The 6,424-nt window shown below is 42.8% G+C and overlaps 1 protein-coding gene across 4 annotated transcripts in view; it reads right to left on the bottom strand.

Moving 5' to 3' along the window:
* The window catches only part of Spice1 (spindle and centriole associated protein 1), a 42,151-nt gene extending 40,328 nt beyond the window's left edge, over positions 1-1,823 (bottom strand). For 3 of the 4 annotated variants that reach the window (XM_055625142.1, XM_055625141.1, XM_055625144.1), the window contains exon 1: positions 1,716-1,812. The gene's annotated coding sequence lies outside the window, so the exon portion shown is untranslated. Of the gene's footprint in view, positions 1-1,715 lie in introns of all 4 variants that reach the window. The other variant, XM_055625143.1, reaches the window with a different exon arrangement.
* Positions 1,824-6,424: the final 4,601 nt, after the last annotated feature.

Here is a 6,424-nt window from a genome sequence, read left to right as displayed (position 1 = left end):
AGCATGGTATAATGGCTAAGAGTACAACCTGGAATCAAACTGTATGGATTCACTCTTGAGCTTTGTCTAAAGCTCTAAAATGAAACTCTAAAATGAAACTGACTAAATATGTAAGCTGGTTGGAACACCTGCCTGACACAAACTGAGTCCTGTTTAAGTGTTGATGACATCAGTGACAATCGTTAATTCCTTTCTCAGATGAGTTAAATGAGGCTTAGAGAATGTAATCACATTGCTCAAAGTGACACAAATAATAATGAAGAGAGTAAAGTACTGACACTCAATATGTGACTAACTATAAAGTACACGCTAGGAAGCTACAAACAATAGATTAACACTGGTTCAAAACAGGCAACTCTTTTAAAAGGGAGGGTATTTTTATTTCAAATTATATTTAAAATATTACAATTTTTCATAAGCTAAAACTCAACCAACCTCAACCCTGAAAACAGTCATGAATCTGAAGTATACAAAACGCTTGTGAGTGGTTAAAAACAGGGGTCAAAAGGTCCATGTGCCTGACTCCCTCCAAAAAAACAGTGTCAGAAACTTAACAAAAGAAGCAGTGTTTTTGAATTCTAACAGAAACTAGAGTATCTTAAGGACAGTAAATAATCACCATACCCTGAAGAATTGGGGCCTGAGTGAAAAAATGAGAACTATTACTTGCTTCTTGTTAAGGTTACAAGTCATTTCTTATTTCTCAGGCTCTTTGTTGCTATGCATACTCACTCATAGACCTCTTCCCTTGGCCTCCACAACATTCTTTTTTCTGATGTTTCATCTACTCTTTTCTCTTTTTCTTCACAGACTACGTTGGCCTCTTCTCACATAAAACTTAACCAAGACCCTCCTCTAGCTCCATCCCAGTCCTCGTTTTCCTCATAGACATGCCCCTTCACCAAAAACCAGGGAACCCTTCTCCAGACCACAACTAAATAGGCAATGGCAGTCAAACTGCAAATGAGTCTGGTAATGTGCCAACCGAGCTTGCTTTCTAGACCCCTAAGAGGTTCAGAGCTCCCCTCGGTGATCATGTGGCTCTGAGCAAAGCTACACATACACTGGGCATGCAAACACAGTGAAACAGTTTCATATTAAAGGCAGGCTTTTATGAAGGAATGGAGGGATTCGACCAGATTTACCTTAACTAGTATGAAAACAAACGGGAGGACAACAACAAGAGCACTGTCCCTGCCATCAACCTTACCCAGATCCAGGGATACAGGTCTCAACATAGATCTTACTTCCTCCTAAGATTTTAATGGAGGCCACTGTAGATAATAACCCAACTTCAAGAGCTTCTCTTCGTGTGGCCCGACTGACTTTTCTTTCCAGTTTTCCCTCCCGCACATCCTAAGACCTAGCTCCAACCTTCCCATGCAGTGCCAAGCACCGTTTGGAACAACTTCATACTCAACCCCAAGCCGGCCCAAAACTCTGAAGCTGCTCCCTCTCTTAGAAACCCTGTCCTAACCGCTCAACTTAAAGGACGCGCCCCGTCCCGACACCCTGAGCACTTTGCCGCTCCGTTGCTGGACGACAAACACTTGGAACAGCCAACAGTCTAGGCATGTCTACCGCCAGCAAGCTGCGCGCCAGGCGCTACCCGGAACCGCGCTCGGGCTCCGGGAGGGGAGCAGCCGCCCGGCCGTGTGGTGAGGACGTCCGCCCGGCCACCGGGATCCCCGGAGGCGCCGGCCGCTTCTCCTCACCCTGTGCACGGAGGTCAGGCCTGCCCCTCTTCACCCAACCTGCCTTGCCGCTGGCCGACGGCCGCCTCCACCCCGACTAAAACTTCAGCCTCCAGAACCGCACAGCCCGCCACGGAGGAACCCGGAGGGCGGCTTCCGGGCTGTTGCCAGGGTTACCAGAGCCCCGCCCCCACGCCTTGCGTACATCCGGCGAGTGCCTCGGGGCGTCCCAGAGCCGGTTCATTTGTGGGTTTAGGGCTGCTTTCTCACTTGTTTTTGTTGTTGTTTGGTTTTTTTGTTTTTGTTTTTGTTTTTACGGAAAGCGCTGTGCGGTTCTCAGCCAAAGGGCTGAAGGGAGCGAGCGTCGGAAGCCTCGAGGAGTCGCCAAAAGAAACGTTGCTCTGCACGCCAGCCTTCTCACACCGCACTTACTTACCTTCGCTTTTGTTCATCTACTTAAAAATATTTCTTATCACCTGCTGGTGCGCCAAATACACTTGGTTCACCGCAGGCTAAAAACAGACCCCACCCTCAGGAAGTTTACAGCACCGTAGCAGAAAGCTATTGACGACAGACACGTTTGCGGTGAAAACAGTGGCTGATTCTAAGAAGGAACGGTACAAACTAGATAGTGCGCTTACGGGAAAAATTTCGATTTCGCAGAAAAGCTGAAATGCAAGGAGGAACAGACCATCGAAGAAGAAAGAGCATTTTTACCTGCGCAAGGATGTCTGACCAATTGCAATGAAAGAGTAGAAGTTGAGGAAACTGTGGTTGTGCTTGCTGGACCGAGCCAAGATGTGCATAACTTCACAGAGCGTGTTAAAGACTTTACAACGAACTTCCTACTATTGCTAACATCCTTTATAGCCCCTGAGCTTCTGTTGTTAAGAAAAAGCAACCCATGGATCAACAAGCTTTCGGTGCATCTAGGTGCAAGGAAATGCCTTCTGAGAGTTTCCACTCTGACATGATGTGAATGTTGGTCTACGTACAATGATCATAGTCACTTTTTTCTGTTTATTGTGCAGGCAATTCAACTGGCCTGTCCTCAGGTGCCTTTCGGGTCCTGTTATCGTCTGCGTCCTATGTCATCACCTGAGCTAGGTGCTCCAGATATAACCCGTCTGCCACTCCCACAGCTCTTTGCCTCGGTTTCTTTCCCCTTCCTTCCTCTCTGACTTTCTTTCTTGACACCCCCCTCCCCATGTTCCTCTTTCTCCTATCCTACGCCCTTCCGCTGTCTCTCATTCTATTTCTCTCTCTACCCTCATGGCTCACTCAGGCCCTAACTACTCCCTGCTTTCCTTCTCCCCCACCCCCACCCCCAAATCTCTTCATATCCAGATCTGTTGTGTGTGGCATTCTTTGCATATATCCTAACACCTTCTGTTCTGACTTGCTGTAGTCACTTGGCAAGTTACCTGGCACTGGGTCTCCTACCTGCTTGCATTATTGTAGCTGCACATTTAAGGCAAATATCCATGCTGACTGATTCATGCCCACTAATTTTAGGCCACTACAGTTGATTATCTTGTTCGGGTCCTTGTTGCAATAATTCTCTCCCTCTCCTAGGCGACAGCGGTATAATTTCTTATTTATCTCCTTCTCCAACCTCATAACAGCCTATGGACTTGCTTCTTACTTCATTCTTTAAAACTGAATTAATTTTAAGAAAACTGCTATCAGCTTCCATCGCTGCTTCAGTCCTCCTAACAACGTATTTACCCACAGACTTCAGCTTCAGAAGCCCAATGAAACATGAGCACACACACAATAAAGAAACTAGAAAGTACACAATAATCAAAATGATCAAAACCAGTGATGAAGAAGAAAAATCTGAAAACTAGATGTCCACAAGAACCAAAATAAAGATAATAACAATTTCTCTTTAGAAACAAAACTAGACAGGACAATAACATGTGTTGTTCCATTTATTTCCTCCTTTGTTTTACTGTCATATACGCAGGCATTGAAATTTGTCTTGTTTTATATTATGTACTTTATACCTATTAAAAATACATTTTTGCTGGGCGCGGTGGCACATACCTGTAATCCCAGAATTCACGGAGACAGAGACAGGCATATCTGTATGAGTTCAAGGCCAGCTGGTCTATAAATCGAGTCCAGAACAGCCAAGGCTACACAGAGAAACTCTGTCTCGGAAAACAAAACAAAACAAACTTTAGAAAAATAATTAACAAATTTATACTAAAATTCTTGTGAAAATGAAGAAAGACCTACAATAGCCAAAAAATAAGAACGAAATTTGATTTCTAAAGATGCCTCATTTTAAAACTTACTATAAAGATTATAATAATCGTAACATCATGATAGTGCTAGAGAATCATTCAAATATGTCAGTAGAGTAATACAAAATTGAAAATAAACTCATACAAGTGTGGAAAATACAAAGATAATACAGTGGAGAAATTTTTTTAATGAATCTTGCTGGAATAGTTGTATCTCCATATGAAAAATAATGGATCTAAACATATTCCTACCGCATTCAAGAAGCTAGTTGAAAAAACGATCATGGGGCTGGAGATATGGCTCAGCTTGTAAAGAACCTGCTGCCTGAAAATGAAGACCCTAGTTACATCCCCCAACCAGGCATGGTGATATGCACTTGTAATCTGGGATGGTTCATTCGAAGTATCAACTTGTGACAACCTAGAATCAACCGAGGAATTACCTAGATCAGATTAGCCTGTTGGCAGTCTGTGGGGGTATCACCTCGATTATTAATTGACGTAGAAGAGCCTAGCCCACCCTGAGTGGCACCATTCCAGGCGGGCAGGCAGTTCATCCCTGAACTGTATTAAGAAGATAGATGCCAGCCTGCAAGCCACCTAGCAACCAGCATTCTCAATGTCCCTGCTTGTGCTTCTTGTGCTTCAGACCTTGGAAAGTGAGTTCCAAGGTCTGAGATTGGGCTATGTGGAATAGCAAGTATATCAGTCAGTTCATGCCTTGAGTACCTGCCCTGACTTCCCCCAGTGCTGGACTGTAATCTGGAACTGTAGACCAAATAAACCTTTTCCTCCTCTGTGTTAGTTTGATCAGGGTGTTTCATCAAGTAAAGGCAAAAGGAACTAGAAAATAATTCTGGTGCTGAGAGGCAAAGACAGGTGGATTCCTGGAGCTCATTGTCTCACCAGTCTAGCTGAGTGGGAGCTCCAGGTACAGTGAGAGATACTACACCAAAAAAATAACCTTAGAAACAGTGAAATAATTTGCTTGACATTAATCTCTGACCTCCATATGTGTGCACATGCACACACACACAACTCAGACACACACATACTCCCACACAGACACAATTATTGTAAAACTAAATATAAAATCTAAAACTATAAGCCAGAAAACACTAAAGAAAATATGTGGATTGGGCAAACATAATTCATAAATATAAAATAAATCATATTCATCAAGATTTAATTTTTTCCACACTTTCTGTCAAGAAATCAAAAAGCCCACAGACCAAGTAAAAAAAAATCTTTCCAAAGTATATATTAATTAGGGATTTGTATTTTGATATATATAAATATATCTGAAAAACTCAACAATAAGAAACCGAAGTGGGAGTTTCTGCTTTCTTCAGAAACTCAGTTGTGTCATATGAATATGTTTTTTGTTTGTTTGTTTGTTTGTTTGTTTGTTTTGGATCCAAGTGTGGCATGTGGGAATGCGATTGCCCCCTCAGAAAACATCCTCCATGGAAAACAGCCCCCGTGAAAAGGTGAGTGATGTTTGTCAGCTGAAAACTACCTTGTGCGAGGGGCACGGTTTTTGCGAGCGGGGAAAACCACCTCATGTAGCCTCTGAGAAGGGATAAATAGAAGACCACAGACAGTGAGACGATGCTTTTACATTGCTACTCTTTGCAAGAGTTCGCATCTTTCACTGGTCTTTTCAGAGAGAAACCCTCCAGAGCACTTCTTGAGCTGCTTTGACAGAGTTTTGCCAGTTCAGCAGAATTGTGCCATTTGGGCGGAGTCTGCCACTTCCTCTGAATTGTTCCGCTGCTGCTGACGCTTTTGCTGCTGCTGCTGCTTTGCTGTTTGACTAGACTGCTGATATCCTGACAACTGAGTTTGGTAATCCCCAAAGGACTTATAGACCCTTATCATCGGGTAGAAGCTGAAAGAGGTCTACAGCCCCCTTCTCTACCTAAGGTCAGGGCATGGGAAGGGAAGTAGAGGTGTTCAAGAACCTTAAATAAAGTAGGTGTTTGAAAAATCTAAGCCTACAAGAAACAGATAAGGTATCTGGAGCCTCCTGTGTGATCCACTCATTCCAGTTCTGGATGTTTACCAAAGAGGGAGGAGATTATATGGCCTTACAAAGATTCATACATGCATGCCTGTAGCAGCTTTGTTTGTCATAGCCAAAGGCTGTTCCACCAGATGAACATTCATCAACAGACAAATGGAAAAACACATTGTTGTATATCTATGCAGAACACTGCTCAGTAAGAAATATCAATAAACTATTGCTTACAATAGTCTTTATATAACTCATAATTATTGCACTGAATGGAAGAAGCCAAATATATGGTGTACCACTCTGGCTGTGTATGATTTTACTTTTATTGTTTTATGAGGAAGACCATTTTGAGTATCCCTGTATGGATGAACATTTTTAATATTCCTTGTTTTTTTTAAAATATAAAGATTAGATAGATAGATAGATAGATAGATAGATAGATAGATAGATAGATAGATAGA

This window comes from Psammomys obesus, unplaced genomic scaffold, assembly GCF_907164565.1.
Source record: "Psammomys obesus unplaced genomic scaffold, mPsaObe1.curated_primary_1811, whole genome shotgun sequence".
Lineage (NCBI taxonomy): Eukaryota > Metazoa > Chordata > Mammalia > Rodentia > Muridae > Psammomys > Psammomys obesus.
This window is presented reverse-complemented; position numbering and strand designations above follow the sequence as displayed.